General features: G+C 41.6%; 1 protein-coding gene across 3 annotated transcripts in view; it reads left to right on the top strand.

Annotated features, from left to right (window-relative positions):
- The first annotated feature begins 1,647 nt into the window (after positions 1-1,647).
- CLDN14 (claudin 14) overlaps positions 1,648-18,089 on the top strand; it is a 105,799-nt gene continuing 89,357 nt past the window's right edge. For all 3 annotated transcript variants that reach the window (XM_080376250.1, XM_080376252.1, XM_080376251.1), the window contains exon 1: positions 1,648-18,089. This exon is cut by the window's right edge. The gene's annotated coding sequence lies outside the window, so the exon portion shown is untranslated.

Below are 18,089 nucleotides of genomic sequence, written 5' to 3'. Positions count from 1 at the left end.
TCTGTGCTTGGGCATTAGAGACATGGCTATCACAGTTTCAAGGATGAACAGCAGCTCACAAACACCGAAGTCTTTTGTTATCTCTGTTTTGAGGAAAGGCTTTGGTGGGCTGTAATTACATTTCACCTACTCTGGCAACTGCTCTCTGAGTCTCCCTCCTTGCTTCCCTCCAGAAGGACTCTGCTGTTTTTTAATGAAATAGACTGAACAAACATTAAGCTTCCAGTGAGGCAATGCGATGTTGGTTACTAAGCAGCCTTTGTAAAGAGTGTGCACTGCTTAACTCCCCTCCCTCTTTTATCGCTTAGATGTTATCTGCACAACAGGCCCAGTTGTAAGTAAATGCTGACACTATAATATGAGCAAGCTTTAGCTTTCTGCTCTCACATTATGTTTTTAACACGCTACTTATTTTGCAGGAACTGAACAAAGTGATGGTGATGATTCTTAGCTAAAAATACGTGGGGCATATTATCCAAGAAATCTAACAAAAACATTAAATACATCCCAGGAAATAAAATTTATAGTGCAGGAAAGGCTTAGTGACTTCATTGCTCGGATTACTTGTTGGATATCAGTTTCATCATCAGAAACCTCCAATTTCCTGTTTTGCTTATCGTAGAATTACTGTTTTCTTTTTTAATGTTTGCACAGCCCATATGGCAACAGCTACGCTAAGATTAGATATAGGGGTTTTCTGTGATGGATTAAAGACCATGTTTGTTTTATGATATTTTAAGAAATAACAAAAAAAAAAATCTGGAACTGAATGTATATAAAACACAAGTAGTACTTATATGCTTTTCTTTTTTCTATTGGAAGAAGTATGATTCATAGCAGTATGTGCATTAGTACTCCGTAACCATTGCTGATTTGTGTCCTGCTTTGGAACTGTTCCTTCTTACTGACTAATAAGTGCCACTAGACCTCTGGCAGCTCATAATAGTGTTATGTATTTCTAGTCTTTACAGAAAATAGTTTACCTCTTTCGTCTTTACCTGTATGAATCAGGCACTGTCATCTCTTTGTGCTTAAGAACTTCCCTGTTAATCATACAAGCTGCCTGATCTTGCAAAAGCCTGACCCACTACGCTATTTCACTCACCTATGAACCTCCCTTACTGCAGATTTTTTTTTCCCAAGGATAAATGTATTTCTTTGTCATTCCAAGTCATTCTGTGAAACTGTAGCTTTTTCCTCTAATGCAGAGCTTCAAACCTAATTGATAAATCTCAAAACTCCTCTCAAGCTTTAACATCTGATTGGCCTCTCAAGTTCCTCAGGAGGTTCCTGAGCAAAGGTTTGACGTTGCCTGGAGATTGTCCAGCCGGACTCACAAGGGTCGCTGCCAGGGATGCCTGGGCTGCCCAGGAGAGGACTGCTACATAGGATCGGTGCACCAGTTTCACGTATCTCACAGATTTAGGTTGGGCCTGTAGTTCCTTTACTGAATTTTAATCTAACTGTTGACAAGTGCAGCACACTGCATTCAAAGCAAAATGAGAACCTCCCTCTAGGTGACTAAAATCACCCCTATGAGGTCTCTATAGTGAAGGAAGAAGAAAGGAAAAATAGGTGATCTGTTTGTGGATCAGCCCGTGGTGATGGTGTGGAGTTATTTGATGCATGTTCACCAAGTGTGTACCAGGGGAATAACACATTTTCAGTTGTTATTTAGGATTAGAATTAGGAGGATAATAGAACTAAAAATGTTTAATGGAGCAGTATGAACTTGACTCAAAGAAAAAAAATCTTTTAGTCTCATTTGATAAATTTTTTAATGCTGTATTTTTCATTTGGAAAAAAACACACTGTAAGGTATGCTAAGATACAAAACCAGTATTAATGCACAAAATAAATTCAGCTTCATGACTATATTAGTTATAAAAGTTATAAAAATGCAGCAGATTTAGACATGTGGAAGCCTACAGAAAATTTCTTTTGTCTTCTTGCAAGCATCAGAATCTTTTGAGTGAGAAGTAAACATTAGCTATCAGACATTCAAACTAAAATAATTACTTGTGCAAGTAATTATTTTCTATTTGCAAAATCTGACTTGCTCTCTACGTAAGAAGTTACAATACAGTTTTGAGGCCATCTTCTGCTGCTTTTCCTTGAAGAACAATGCAGCAGTATTCAGAAAATTTTCCCCTCTGGTGTAGGTAAAGTTTAGTTCACAAGCCTATGTGTGCACATAAAACTTCCACGTTCATCAGTTTGGGAAACCAGACTGCCCTTCTGGGCACTTAAACTGAGAGAGCCAGGATCAAGACATTTTGAGCAGGAAGTCAAATTAATATCAGTGCAAATCCTTCTCCTACATCTTTTCACATGCCTTTGTGAAAAGATGGACTTCCTAGTGGGCATTTTGCCGGCAATACTGTCAGTTGGATGAAGAGGGGAAAATAGTAGCCCTATTTGAAAATCTGTGACCTAGGGTTCCCAGAAAGACCAAATAATACATTTCGTAAAAGAGGGAAGAGAAATCACATGTGTAAAGATGTCCAGGATTTTCCCTGCTTTCCCTCACTCAAACATACTTCTCTTCCCTGTCCATCATGTGAATGTGGATGGTACTTGAATTTACAGACTTAAGCCACACGTCATCCTAATGAGGATGTTTTTAGGGTGTATTACAGAAAAAGGATTAGAAATTAGTTGCCCTACATAAGAGGGCTCACCTTCCCTCCTCTCCCCTCCCCTTCCCTGTTAACTGAGCAACAGGGCACTAAAGCCTTATGATAACAACACAAATAAGTTGTGTTGAGTTGTAAATGGTGTCCCTGACGATCACTTAAAAGCTTTTTCCATAAAGAAACTGCGAAAGTCCATGGACAACAAACGGCTGTCAAGATCTGGCTTTCCAGGGTGGTTCTCTGGCTTTAGCAATCAAGATTATTAGAAAGAAATCAAATGGCATGGTAACCTTAAGTTTATGACCCTCTGCACAAAAAATATTGCCCACAACTCATACTTCAGTGCCCAGTGGATGTCTGTTGCCTCTGCTGTCTGCCCTGATAAGCATGGTCCATGGGCTATGCATGGTTTTTCAGCCTCAGTCTTTCTTCAAGAGCAAGATTAATGCTAAGAAGTGAGAAACTTGCATTCACAGCTCGGCACTCGCTTCTTTTTTATTCTGCTTCACCCTTTTACTAAGTGGTATCTGCTTAATTCCAGCTAAACTATTTTCCTGAACCTTCTGGTGAGTTTCAAGTATCCAGTGTTGACGCACAGCCAATGTAGGAGGAAGAGGTGGTTCTGGTGCGAAACCAGGATCTGCAATGGTTGCAGGGCCATGAAACTCATGTTCAGGGCAAGCCACTAATGGGAGACTCTTCCTTTTAGGCAGTGCTGAATCACCCTCAGAAACTTGCCCTCTACTTATTAGGCAAAGAAGAATAAAATCATACACCCCTCAGCTGTGTAAGTATACCACATGTGCACAGGTCTTTCACAAGCTCTGTAAAATTTCTAGCTATGAGTGGAAGAGGAGATGCCAAAATGACCATGTTGAGGTTTCCATGAGGTACCAAACACCTCATGACAAAGCTTCCTTGCCTGTTCAAATAATTTGAAAGTAGATCAATGCATCAAAACACTGCTTTTAGTATATGCTAGCCCACCCATCTATTCAGTAGCGTTTAGATAATTTAGATGCTGCCAGATCTGTGTATTGCCTTGGATCCCCTCCTTCCTGGGCTCTCGGTGGGGACCCAACTGCCCCCTCAGCTTATGTGGAAAGAAAATTATTCCGGTTTTCATGTGCATGCTCAGACACATATGTGGTCTTACCTCCACATTGCTATTAAAGATTGCCACTGCAACATAGTCTTTTTTGCTCTTTAACTGTATTTTATTTCAACAGGTGCCTTTTCAGTGGAGCAGCAATTCAGCTAGCACTCACCTCCCATCATGGCACACATCTGCAGACCTGTAGCTGCTTATGCCAAGCCACATTTGTCCTACGCACTGTATATTCAGATTGCATTTCTGGTAGGACTTACTACTGAAGAAACGGGTCAGGCACGCAGGAATTTTTGACAAAGACTTCTTTAAAACAACCCTATCAATCTATTGTGTACTGTATTTCACTCACACGTTATGAAATAAGACTAGGGAAAATGTTCATCTGTGAGAAATTCCCCAAGGAGAGGCATGTCAAGACTGCTGGTCTTTCCATGTTGTTATGAATGAAACTCAAAGTTTCAAGTGTCAACCCCCCAAAGAAATCACTAGGGATTTCCACTGATATCCAGCCCCTCTCAATTTTAAAGTAACTGCATTAAAAGTGTGTGTATTTATGCGTTAAAGCATAATGCACACACACACAGAGAAGAGCGAATGCTGCTCCTGATGCAGTGAATGACCAAAAAATTGGCTGTAGTTCAGAGAATACTCCATGTTTTGGAGACTGTCATGACAAGCAGGGATTAGATTTTACATGAGTGGTGATGAGGATACTTCTACTGACATGTGGGGGCTGTATGTTTTCTTGCCAACGGAGCTGAGTCACGTAATTCATCTTTCTTACTAAGAAAGGAGCACATCGGCTACAGAGACTCCCTGTTTACACAGGGAGGACTACGTGGTGCACAAATGGAATGTAGCTATATATTGAATCCAGCATAAATGATTATTAAAGCTGATTTTCTCCCTGTTAATTATTTAGAATTTCTTACCTTTTGCAGCTGGGACTGGCACTGCTACAGAGCAACTGTGCTAGCTTGTCACTGAGCACAAACAGCAGAAAACCAACCTCTGCAGATGTATAAATGTACTGTTTTGAGATATTTTAAATGGATGCTTTGTTTCAAGAGTCATCACCACTTCCTATTTAGTCATTACTGCCGAGTTATAAGCAGTCCTGTATAGGAAGCTTCGTTAGCTTTTCTATAATAATTGCAAAATATATTTTTTTTTTGTTTTAGTTTCTACTTTTTATACCTTGAGAATGTATTCTTGTGGGACACAGAGCACCCAGTTAAGTGTGGGAGGAGCTGCAGCATCAAATATCCCAACAGAAGTTGGTTTTCACCAGTCAATAAGTACAGGGTTATGGTGAATGGTTACTTTTAGATACCTCATCTAGAGAACAGTAAAAATATGAAAAGTCAAATGTTTCTATTCTGTATTATATTTGGTATATCACTTTACCATTAATATTTTTAAAGGGTTTATTTAAAGGCAGTTACTGGCAGTATGTGTTTTTGTAGAGTGTAGACTGAGTAGACTACATTTTTTTTTTTAAATCAATGTATTTTTTTAACTGATCAGCACTTACTATTTTTGCTGCTTACCCATTTAGTGCAATACTTAATGAAGCTGGCAAGCAGTTAAAGAACACTTGTAAGCATGTTTCAACTTCAGTCAGAGTCACTGTGTGACCAGGTGGGTTTATGTTTTGAAACCTCCCCACAAGCCATACAAGCCATGATGGGACTTCTGGTCTCTGCAGTATATAGGTATGCTCATGAACAATTTCTGTGCTCCCTTCTTTTTCTTTTTTTTTTTTTCTTAACCAGCTCAAATAAAACAAGACTGAACCTAGACATTTATGCCAAACAATAAAAGCTTGAGATTAGCAGCCTTTAAAAATGTTATCTGCCATTCCAGCCCGGCAATTTTGGATTTCCGGGTTTGAGTAAGATCATGAGTGATAAAACAGATACAATAAAAGAGACTGTTCTCATGATATTTCCAGAATGTTCAGACAGTAAATCTCACTAGGCAAATAGATTTCCAGCATACCTCTAATGTCTAGAGGTCTGAATAAACAGAATTAATTTATTAGGATTCACTCATCACTTGGGCTGAGTGTGACATAGTCCTTATGTCACAAATGCAGGCATGGCTTCTAAACGGTCACATAATATTCAGTTTTGAGTTTATGCATCAAAGGTTCAAATAAAACCAAAACTTGAAAACCAGAAACTTAGCTATTATCTTGTTTTTTTCCAGTTTCTACCCCAGGTAATGATTTAACTAACTCATGTTTGCTTGAACCTTAGCCTATGCTTACCAAAAACTTGCCAAACTTAGCTCAAATGTGGGGTTCAGCAGCAGCAGCATGGTGGCAACCAGTCAGGATGCAGTGCCATGATATTAAGCTCTATAAACTAAACAATCCCTGCTGGAAGAATGTAAAAAGTACTGGTAAGCTTCTTTTATTAGAAATGGCACAAAGCTACAAGAGGAGGAGGACTGAATTCTGCTTGGGAAGTACAGGGATCTGAAATACTTTCTAAGACAGTGAGACCATATTTTGGGAACATAGCTGCACGTGTGGAACACTTCCCTTTGGCTCTAGTAGCCAGATTTTAAAAGGGATGAGCTTAATTTAATATACCCTGTGAAAACATCAACAAGGGAAGACTGATCTGTAACAATAAGGGCAGGTCTGCACTGGAAACTGGCTGCAGATTTGGTGCATTAAAGGATCCACAGCAGCTGCTGTGCAGGCAATACAGTGACACACCACGTATTCCCATCCTTACGGGAATAGTGCTTCTTGTACTACGTCTTGGAGAATGTCAACAAAGAAAGGGTATTTATCCATAGTGTAGCAGTCTGGTTAATCACTATGGACTGTGTCTGCAGACAGGGTTTTTGGGAGGACGCTGCCACCCTTAGAAGGATGAATTGCTTTCTGCCGTGAGAAAGAGGTCTGCTATTTCTCCAGTCCTTTGAGTGATTCCCATTTATCCCTTGCTGTGGTGTCCTGAGGAGCTCATTATTGGACTCTCAGGCAGAAGAAAGGAGGGAATGGTACCTTGGGAGCTGAGTATTTCCCATGGGATGTATGCTGGGAACCTGAAAGGTTTGCCTTTTGAGATCTGACTTGGACGTCCATAAATCTCTGCTTTTTACAGCAGCTGCTTCAAAAGGAGAAAAGATCATGTGGTAACCAATAGCAAAAAGGGACTTTGGTACATAAACTGACAGAGAACAGAGAACTGTAGCCTAAGAACTACTGCCATTGACTTAGGACCCAAGACACTGTAAACATATAGCTTGATATGTGTGCAATCCAAAATCAAAGACTGACTGGTGTATGAGATTAACAGGCTGAGGCCTGTTAATCTAGCTGAGGCCAAGCACTGCTGGTCACAGCACTGTTGGCCACAGTAGACATGGTTAGTAGAAGGTGGTTACTCTCTCTTGAGGGTAACCAACAAAGGAGACAAAAGATGCTAGAAAAACCTAAACGCCAGTGTTCTTGTTGCCTCCCCCCACTTTTCAACTGGAAACCTGAGGCAGAGAAAGGTTAGTTTGGTCTATACTACCTACAGAATCTGCTGCAGACTTGAGACCCATGTCTGGTATCTAAAGTCTGGGTCCAGGTCCTTTAAAATAATCCCACTTCCTTGCTCCCTGCTTCATTAAAATTGCTTGGCGGAAGTCTGAATTACCATTGCCAAAACAGCTGCCTCACTATGTATTTTTTATTCATTCATATTTCACCCCTGAATTTCACTAGAAACTACAGCTTGTCCAGCCTGGGGATTCCTTTTGACACTGCAATAACAAAACACATTTCGCTCATCACTTTCTCCCAATGGGAGTATCGTGTACCATGCTTGTATCTTCTGCGTGCTGGAAACACTCTGCTCGAGATTCAGTATTTGCAGCTCTAACATGCGCTTCTTATCAGTATCAAACTGGGTAGACAAGAGCTTACAAGGGAAGAGATGAAATATTTTTTTTTCATCTTCTCTGCCTCCAGATCTCACCTCCCTATTCTTATAGTCCATGTAATAGTAGCGGGAGAAAGAAAGAGACTTAGGATGACTGTTGTGCTAAAAATGAGGTGTCTTTAAAAGTAAACCTTTTCACCTTACAGTATTTGCTGATTTTCTCCACTAAATGTACTGATGCCACTGAGAAAAATGCCAAAATGTATTAGAAGAGCCACAGCCATCAGACTGTAAGGCAAGTGAACTGGGAGTAAGGATTCTATTGAGTTCAACGAGTCTTTTGTGATTTCCAATGCACTATGAAAAAATGCCTTCAAATTACCCAAGAAGTATGTTAATAGCTGACTAATGCACAAGCTGGCAGGAATCATTGCTGCTTGAGCACGGCTCATTAATCTTACCGTTCATTAAAAAAATTCCAAACTTTTTAATAAACAATTTTTATTTAAGAAGTAAAGAACAGGAGAGCTTGCTTTTTCTAGGCAAGTGAGCTCCCTGTGAGGAGGAAGAAAAAACATTTCTTTACATTTTTTTGCATGTAAAGCCATCTTTTTCCATCACTAGGTTTGCAAATGCACAGAGTACTTTCAACTTCTGTAAACTCTTAGGGCTAATTTTTTAATCTTTCTTTTCACCTTTGCAAGCTTGGCCTTCCTAAGCAGAAAACCTCTTGCTGCTGAAACCCAGCCTGTTTCTGCATGAGGCAGGCAGTGGTGAGGAGCTGGGGGGCTGCTGGGGGGTAGGAATGAGAGGAGAGAGCTTCTTGCTGTCAGCTGGACAAGATGCTACGCGCTGCCCTGCAGCACTTGAAGTACCACTGCACATCAGTTCTAACCCAGTTGCGGTCAGTTTCCACATGAGAAGAGACCTCGGGAGCCTTCTGTTTCCCTGACTTCCCGGAAACCATTGCATTCTGGCTTTGTGAAATGGATGTCTGGGACAATTTTTTATGCTGGGGCAATTGCCTTCATGTTCTGTTTTGTCTGTGGTTGTGGTCTGAGGTGTTGTAGTGGAACAGATAACTCTTACTCTTTGTCTAGCCTTATTCTTTGGGACCCCTTTATCTGTACAGCATGACTTATTCAATGCAGTAGTGAAAATGAAAGATAAACTGCATTATCATTAGTAGTTACAGAAACATGATTGCTTTTGGTGATGTTTTGTCAACGAACACTAGCGCAGAACAACTTCACATCAGACGTTGCAAAGTCCTGATTGCACAGAACAGAGTGGTAGAAAAAACACAAAAAAACATCTGATCAGTGTTACCACTAATATTTTGCATTCACGCACATGTCAGTACAGACATATGCTAACTTTTCTAAGCAAATGCTCTTCAAGGTTTCCACAATAATTTTATTTGCCTTTCAAAATAACCCAGGCTTCAGGATTTATTAATGCAGCAATTAGTATGCTGATCATGCCCAGCATGCTTAAATCTTTATTGGCTGTATGCACCACCGAAAGTTTTAGTTTTATTAAACCTGAGCCTCCTACATACTGCTGTTTAGTGTGTGTTACAAAACTAAGATCAGCTCTGAATGTAATGTAACCCACATGTTGGATTGCTTGCTTCAGTGACTTACAGAAATATTTCAGGTAGCAAGTATTTTCTTAGTACTCTGTTATAAAAATATGTCAGGCACACAATGTTTGCATTATATGTTCCTTTTCTGCTAAGAAAAAGAATTCTGCAGCAAACCCCTGTGATCAATTCTGAACAGTCATTTGCACCAACTGTGTATCAAACTATGTGAATCATAATGTTCCAGTGAAGATTTTGTGGTGAGATAGACAATGGGTTAAATTAAGGTACCGTTATCTTCATCATATGTAGATAGATGAATAAATAGATAGAGCAAAAACTGTGTCTGCAAAGCAAAACCTGGATATACATTGTAGGTTTTATTCATGTGAAGGAAAGGGCAAGTGCAGCTGAGAGGTTTTTTTCCCCAGCAAGTGCCAGAGGCTGTAGGAAGTCGGCCAGGCATGATGCTAGGTGTATTGATCTTTGCAGAATTGTCTTTCTTTCATACCCTGAAGACAAAAATGTCAGCATGATGGAACAGTCTCCTGAGAAGCCCTGGTCTGAGCCCCTCAAGGCAGCACTGTCTTGCCCACTGACTTGCAAGCACCAACTGGACTCTTCCTACAGGCACAGTTCTTCCCCCACTGCAGCATCCAGCTGCAATACTGGTGTTCACACCGTGCATAGGAAAAAGAAGAGCCAAGGCCAATATGATCCGTAAAAATAATTGTAACAGGTGATGCAGAGGCTTGGCCAGGTGGTTGAAAAGGTTTATTCCCCTACACCATACAAAAAAGGGGCAATTTGCCAAGTTTGTTTCAGATTCAATCTGTGGCAATTTATATAATTAATCTGACTAACGGAGCTAGTCTAAAGAGACTTCTAACAGCATGTGAGTTGCCCCCTCTAATGTACAGGCTTCTTTTGTTTCCAACAGATAAACTTTCAGACTTTAGCCGCTGGTGACGTCCCCAGCCATCCATCCCCTTTCCATCTTCTGTAAAAGTGGGAGAGGAAGTTGGTTTGCTGTTGTGCTTACACTGCTGGCTGCCTGGCACACTCATCTGATGCAACATGTGGGCACTCTGCTCTCTTTTGCCACCTTTGCTATGGCAACAGTCTCCCACCTGGGTCTTGCCAACACTAACATCTGAGGAACCCTGGCTAATATCTTTAATTTCTGTAGCAGGATTTGCCAAAGTCTCTCCGTCAGAGTCCCCTTGAGTGCAGGAGTTAGGACTGAGGGCATTTGCAGAGCAAGAACAGCACAGACAGTCCAGGATTCACAAAATTATACCAGCAAAAGGAACCTGAAGCCCAGCAGAGGAACCCCACCACACTACCACTCCATAGCTGAAATTATGTTTAAACATATTGCACTTACTCTGCTACACTGAGATAGCTGGCAAAGATGTTCACCAGGAGAAAAAAAACCCAACCTAAAAAAAATAGATCACTCTTGAAGCTAGCCAACAAATTTCTGCTCCATCAGCTGAATACATTTGAAAGTCAACACACTCAGGCTTTGTTGGGGCTAATTCCAGCACTTAGGATTTAAGTGTGAATCCCCCTCCCTTACCCATAAATACACACATTTAAATGTGTTCATTTGAGTGTTTCAAGTCATCTCAAATTCCATGGCATCCACAGAAAAAAAAGCCAGTCTAAAGTCAACAAAGCCCACAATGATGTTGTAAAAAGAGGTGCTATTGGGAATTCATTTCTGTTTTCTATGCTATATCCAGCACTGTTTGCACAATTGCTAGCCCTGAAAACACAGTTGTAAAGTTAAATTGGGTTTATCTTCTTTGTTAATCATCATAAGCATAAATACAGTTTTTCAGATTTAGTAAAGCTCTAGTCAGGCTAAACAGGTTATGAAAAATTTTAACAGAGTTAAATTTGATGTAAAACATCAAATTATTAAGCATAGTTTTTTTCTCAAAATTCAAAATAGTTAGAATTCAGATAGTAGCAGACAATGTGAATGAAACCCCAGAATTGCTAAAACCAGTGGTAATTTGACTATCAACTGGAGCAGGATTTTGCATGCTGCATCTGCTCCTGCTTCAGTGTCTTCCCTCCAGCCTACTAGATTTATTTCAGTCATATCCATATTGAATCTGGGCCAGTTAGCCCACCTCTTTTTCTCTTATAAAGCACATGCACAACCTTTGCTACCGCAGAATAAGTATTCCATAGATCAGGGCTACTTTCCTGCCCTCTTTCAGCCTTCACACAGAGCAACAGGGCTCCAAATGGCTTGGTGGCTTTCCAAAAACTGCAGAGGGTGACTAAACAAGCGAGAAGCTAAACCTAAGTTCCTCCAAAACATATGCTAGCGCCTGAAATCCCTTTCTTGCCAATCCAGTTCTTCATGGTGGTTGCACAGTGAATACATGCCTCAGGTAATACAGGGATGATGCCTGGACCTGAGCGAGGTGGCACCAGCTTGGAGGTGCAGTGACCAAGCCCAGGTGTCCCAGGGACGGGGGCACGCTGCAGAGCCCAGCCATGGAGCAGCCCACCTGAGGAGCTGGAGCTAAAGCAATGAGACCATCATGGGTGGGGAGGAGGAGGAGCACAGCTGGATGTGACTGGTACAGTTCAAAACATGAACCTCCACAACGGAGCTGCTGCTGCTGCTAACATTTACTATGGGAGGACCAGGGGACCCACCAAAATGGACAGCGTTCCCACTACGCACAGTGTCCCCTTTACTGGGGGACACTGGGTGTAAGGGGACACTGGCTGCTAGAGTCCCTATAGTAAAGGTTAAGGGATTCTTCAATTTGATGTTTTGGGGATTCTGATGACTGCACATGCATATTTACATGGAAAATAATCCTCTTCACCTTAGCCCCCTGTATATTTAAACAGCCCACTCATCACCAACGGACTCGAACAACCTCCTTTCCACCCACCCTTTCCTTCCCTCTCCATCTCCTCCTCCTCTTAATACAAGGGAGCCCAGCTCCACCACAGTTGTATAATTTTCCCCAGGTTAATTATCCTGGAATTTTACATCTGTTCCTGTCGTTCCCAGTACTGGGCACCGGCAGAGAGAATACTGGGACAGCTAATGATCATTCCCTCAGACATTTTATTAGAACTTCTTGAGTGTAACACTGACATGATACTTTCAAGCCTAGTACTCTGCTGCTTTTAATAGCTTGCCTCATACAGTCCAAACAAATTTAGTATTAAAATAAAATAATAATAATAATAATAATAAAAAAGAAGTGTAGAGGTGTTGCCACAAAACCATCTGTTCAAATATCATCAAGAGGGCAAATCCTGAATTTAAAACAGTATTTTCTACAGCCTGGCATTACCAGAGAGTCAAGCTTGCCTGCTGAAGCAGGTAGGGCTATTGTTAGAGAATTATCTTTAAACAAATAAAGATTTTTTTGCAGCTTGTGTGAATGACTCATATTTAGTAGTTTATCCAGTTTGTGCCTGAGTTCTTTCAGGACTCGGAGGCTGAAAGAGAAACAGAGTTATGCTGCACTCTTATTTTGTTCAATGTGGCTTTTGTCTAAGAAAAACAATTCTCCACCCTTCTCAGTAAGCAGTGAAACTTTAAATTGTTGTCTTTGCATCTTTCATCGAACTTTCATCATATTTTTGTATGAAAGGTGAGCTGAAAGAGCACTTCTTCAAAGAGATGCTACCAAGAGTCCAATGTCATCTGCAGTTTGCATTAAAGCCAGAAGCTTTGTTTCATTTCCAACTACAGGTGCAGAATTGTACACACTCTCCCCTTTCTTATTGTCAGAGCTGAAGAAGAAAATAGGAGGTGAAAATATGTTGGCAGCTGTAGGATGTGCAGAATGCTTGACTACTCCTGCAGGAAGGTGCAGCTTAAGTCCTGCTTAATAAATGTGAATGAAGTTCCTTGCTGGCGTGACCCGTTCAGCTGAATTCAGCCTCTTGTCTTTTTCAACAGTGGAGAAATAATTCAGATTAAGCAGGGTGTGACCTTGAAATAGCATAGTTAGGCTGGTGCCTATCGCCCTGTGTGTACAGGGGTGCATCTGTTTCAGGTTGGAAGCAAATGGCTGAGTCCGTGGCAGAGGACAGGGGGTCTGTGCAGTGTCTGAGCGCAGCAGCTTGGCGGGACCGACCTCAGCAGCAGGAACCTCCTCCTGCCATTCTGTTAGCTTTGGGGAGCTTCACCCCACGTTTGGGTCCTCATACAGAGCTGCCTGCAGAGCATCGCTTGCCCTCCATCACCAGGTGAGGAAGCAGAGGGTGGCTCTCTCCGATGCTGTACGCCTGCCCGCACAGAAAGCAGCAAGAGTCTTCCCACCCCTCGGTGACAGGTGCTAATCACCCTGCACTGCTGCCTTGTCCCTTCACGACAGGCTACAGGAGCACAGCTTGCTGTGTGTTTCAGTCTGGCCTGCTTCAAAACATGGGCTGTATTAAAAGCATCAATACCCTTTAATAGTTTTTTTTTTTTTCAAAGAAAATAAAAGTGTTTTTATCTGATGTATGGAATACTTTTTTTCTTCCTGCTGAGGAGAACTAGGATTTGAAATCACAAAAATACATAAACACACTCCAAGCTTAAAATACCACAGGGGATTTATTCAGCACTCAAACATGTGTTAATGGATGAGTTTAAGTACGTGCCTAAGCACATTGATGAATTGGGGCCTAACCCAGTATATTTTAATTTTAATTTTATTTTTATTTTAATGAAATTTCTTTAATTACCCATGCAAATAAATTGGTGAAACTTGGCTTCACTGGAAAAACATTTACTGGAAATTATTAAAATCTGAAACCATAATTTTTCATCTACAGATGATGTGCAAGATTTTTTCCAGTGTGAATTTGACGTGGTTCAGTTTCAGGTACAGAGAAAAAGAGTGGGGAAAGGTGGGTCATCATCTGGAAAGTGTAGGGAAATATGACAGACACAAGGAAACCAGTGGGCATGTATAACTATTATAAAAAGATATCCACCGGTTTTAGTCAACAATTACTGGGAAGACAGTTCCTGGGAAAAACAACTGTTTCATTGCATCAGATGAAAATTTCTAAACCGAGTCAGCAAGGGTTTTTTCAATATAAACTGTCCCTGGAAATTAGAGTTTCAAAATAGATATAGCACAGTGAGCAGCTGGGAAGAAACTCAGCTGGCTTCTGTGAGGTGGAGAGCTTGAGATGCTGACTCTGTTCTAACGTCTTGCAGCCCCTGCCTCCCCCACCCTGCCTGGCTATTTCCTGCTGCTGCTCTCCTGCTTGAGCTGGAGCCTAACAAACTGTCACCAGCAATTGTAACTCAAAATCTACCTATTTCTTAAAACTGAGTTGCACTCTTCCAGGTTATCAGCTTCCTTACTGCCCTGAGCTGCAAACACTGAGGTAGATGTGGAGTATAGTTTGATTGCCAGTCTACAAGAGAGATATGAGGAGGTGCAGCTCTCTGTATGGCTAAAAGAAGACAGAGTGAAGAGTTCCCATCTGTCTGCTAAGGAAACACCCAGCTGAAAAAGAAAAATAACAGCATGAAATCTCCTCTCATGCAGACAGCACACTGCCCACATCTGACATACCCACAGATGAGTGTTTTGCAGCATTCAAAATAGCAAGATATCAGCAATTGTCACACTCCTGGTACCAGTGAGATGCTGCTTACGGAAAGTAAACCTCTTTTCCAGCACTCACCTTCAATGATACAGCAGGAAAAAGGTACCTGCCCTGAATACCACAAGTGCCCTGACATCTGCCAGGAGCATCAGTGGCCATGGGGCTTTGCGGCTGCTGATGCTCAGTGTGAGCAGCGCCTTGCGGCAGCACCCACAGCCAGTCTGAGATGAAAAAAATCCTCATGTATGAGCTCCACTTAATATTTCTCCCACAGAGTCACTGCAGGGCTGAACCTAGACCCATAAACACACTTCAAGGGTTAACATCTGCAGAAAACTCAGTTGATGCTTAGAGGTGTTTTAGGGTAGGTTACTGCTTGCTGCTTCACAAAATCCTCACACTGCCCTTTTCAAAGCTCGGTGATGGAGCTGTTGTCAGTCACAAAAGCCAGCCAAAGTGTGTTGGTGCTGAGGATATGGTTATGTGTATGATTTTCCTACATACAGGAAATTTGTGGGGGGCAGAATTGCACATGCCAGTACCAAACATGTTGGACGCTGTCCCTGGGGAGCAAACACACCCAGCACCCCACCAGCAGGATGCATCCCAGTTTTAGTGCTAGTGCCTCTGAGCTTGGAGGGTTCTTCCTCCTGAAAAGCAAGAGGTGTACCTACCCCACACAAGGATGTGTGAGGATTAGCTTTCTGTAAAAACTGATGTCTCCTCTGTGGATTGCAATTTATATTGTGTGAGAGGCCTCACCCAGGTCTGGGTATTGCTGACAGACGGGGTGTGATGAAGGGCTCCTGGCCTGAAAGTGTTGGGACAGGTGATGGAGACAAACATGTGGATGGGAGAGGGAGACGAGAAAAGTGATGGATGGAAATACAGAAGTAGCGGGATATCTTTGTGCTTAATAGCTGCCAAGTGCTCTGCTAGGGCTATTTGGCTCAAATAAAAAGCATGTGAACACTGCAAAAAATAAAAGCAAAATACTGTAATTGCAATACAAGAAGCCAGAGATACATACTTATAAAAGAAAATAACATTTAAAGCTATTTTTAAGCCTTAAACTATTTTAAAGAACATTTAAACCTTTTAATTTTAAGACAGACTTTTGTAAAAAAAATAATTTAAAAATCCATGTGGACTTCAGCAAATCCTGGGAACTTGCTCTCTACTCTTCTGTCTCCTAGTGGGAGAGCAGAGACTTTGTGAGGACAAAGATGAAACTGTCTGTGAGAGGGCAGAAAATCCCATGTAGAAACATCCTCCTTCACCCTGAGGGTGCTGATATCTCTCCTTTATCTTTCCAGACAGCATGTGTCCTGAGGCCAAATGAGGCCAAAGAAGGAGCTGGTCTCTCTACAAGGCACTGTGGTCCAGGAGTAGCATGCCACAGGATTTTTCCAGCAGAAAATACTAATAGGATCAGCAACAGAAGTGCCAACTCCTACAGCTGTTGGGGGAGCCAAGGATATTGTGATTTTTAAAGGAAGTTTGTTACAAGGAGGAAAGTAGGGTTGTGGAAGAGGGGCCAAGGGAGCAGCCCTACAGAGCACACCTTCTAAGGGATTGATTCGAGGGCTGTGGGGTTTGTGATGGGTTTCCCCATTAATCCTTATGCTTTATGTGGCTGGAGGGGCAGATCCAAGCTCTGCACGTTCCACTTCTAGACCATATAGAGGGAGCTGTTAACTGGGAGACTGGGTGTTGAATGGGGCAGAAGTTACTTAGAGTTTCTTGTGAGAAACAGCAGTGACACCAAGTAGTCGAGGGATGTGTTACGGTTACAATAATACAATGATCCCCTTTCTTCTTTCATTCCACCATTTATTAATCTTTTCATTCTCCAGTCCCACAGGCTGGTTGTCCTCTTGTGTAGGAAATGAGTTAGGAAGGGTGCCACTGAATTCAGTGATTCGTCTGAACTCCATGCAGTAAATGCTGTATCTGATAATTTCCTGTTCAATGAGTGCAATGAGTGCAGGAAAAAGTAATAACCTTTTTCGTCTTCTGAAAAAAGTACTTGAATTAATCATTCATTTATCTTAATTGGGGTTTTAAAAAAATCTTTCCAGAAGAAAGCTTACTTACAAAAATATTTATTTTACTTCTTACCTGTGATCATTACTTATGTTTAATGCAACAGCCAATCCCCCATGCCTCATAATTTATATTCAGTCAAGCTGCCGTTACAGTCATAAGAAAGATTTCTATTGAGTCCAGGGAGAAAAGGCATTGGGCCCCTAATCTACTGGGAGAGACCCTGGCCAAATTGCTGCACCCTCTGCAAAGGCCAGAAACAAAGTGAAGAAGATGGGACACAAAGAAAAAGAGGGAGAGCAAGTGAGCAAGCAAAGGAGGGATGGAGAGACATTCCCAATGGCGTTTCTGTGGAAGTCAGTGGCAATACTCGTACTGGTTCAGTCTGCAGGAACATGCCTTTAAGTAATTGAGCTGAGCCCTGCCTTGGCGTAGGATTAAGCTGCACAGACCCCCATCCAAATTCCCCATCCTATTCTGCACTAAGCCTGACCTGACAGCAGGTGAGATCCTAGTGTTAACAGCCCACTTCCCCTGCCATTTCTATCTCCATGGCGAATGTCTCACAAGTCCTCCCGGAGGTCTTTGGAAGCAGGAATAAATGAACAGTTTTGTCTTTTTTTTGTATGGAATAATTTTAAAATAGCAGGTACTTAAAACAAATTAAAGGCTACAGCTGTGCGTAAAACTGCTACTTGTAAGCATTTTCATCCACTAAGTGAATCTAACTATGCAGAGCCATTAAAAAGTTTTCCTCTTGCAAAGAAGAATATTGGGTGGGATTGCGGTTTTAAATCAAACTCGACTTTTTCACAGTTGTGAAATGGGAGGAAGGAAGAAGAGATGCAAGAAAAAGGGAGGAAAAAAAGCACCGGAATAGTTGATCTTATACTAAACTGCTCAAATCACATTCACTCAGAATTATTTCACAGAGGTGCCCATGTGTGGTCTTGCTTCCAAAGATCTCTCTCTGATGTATTTTACTATATTAAGCTTGGAGATACGAAATATAGCTGGAGGTGGTAAATTGCTTTGCTTGCAGCCATATCCACTGGGCTATAGGAGTGTTTGGGATCCACACTTGGGGAGTTTTCAGTCTTTAACTGTGGAGGTAAAGGCCCATCACTAATGCTGGGGGGTTAATTTCAGGATTTCACACATTAGGCCAGTCTCCATAAAAGCAAATTCCCTTGCATGGGGGGCTATGTGAGCGTGCGTGT

The sequence above is a fragment of the Falco punctatus genome, assembly GCF_963210335.1.
Source record: "Falco punctatus genome assembly, chromosome: 2".
Classification (NCBI taxonomy): domain Eukaryota; kingdom Metazoa; phylum Chordata; class Aves; order Falconiformes; family Falconidae; genus Falco; species Falco punctatus.
The sequence above is the reverse complement of the archived record's forward strand: the minus strand, read 5'-3'. Positions and strand labels throughout refer to the sequence as shown.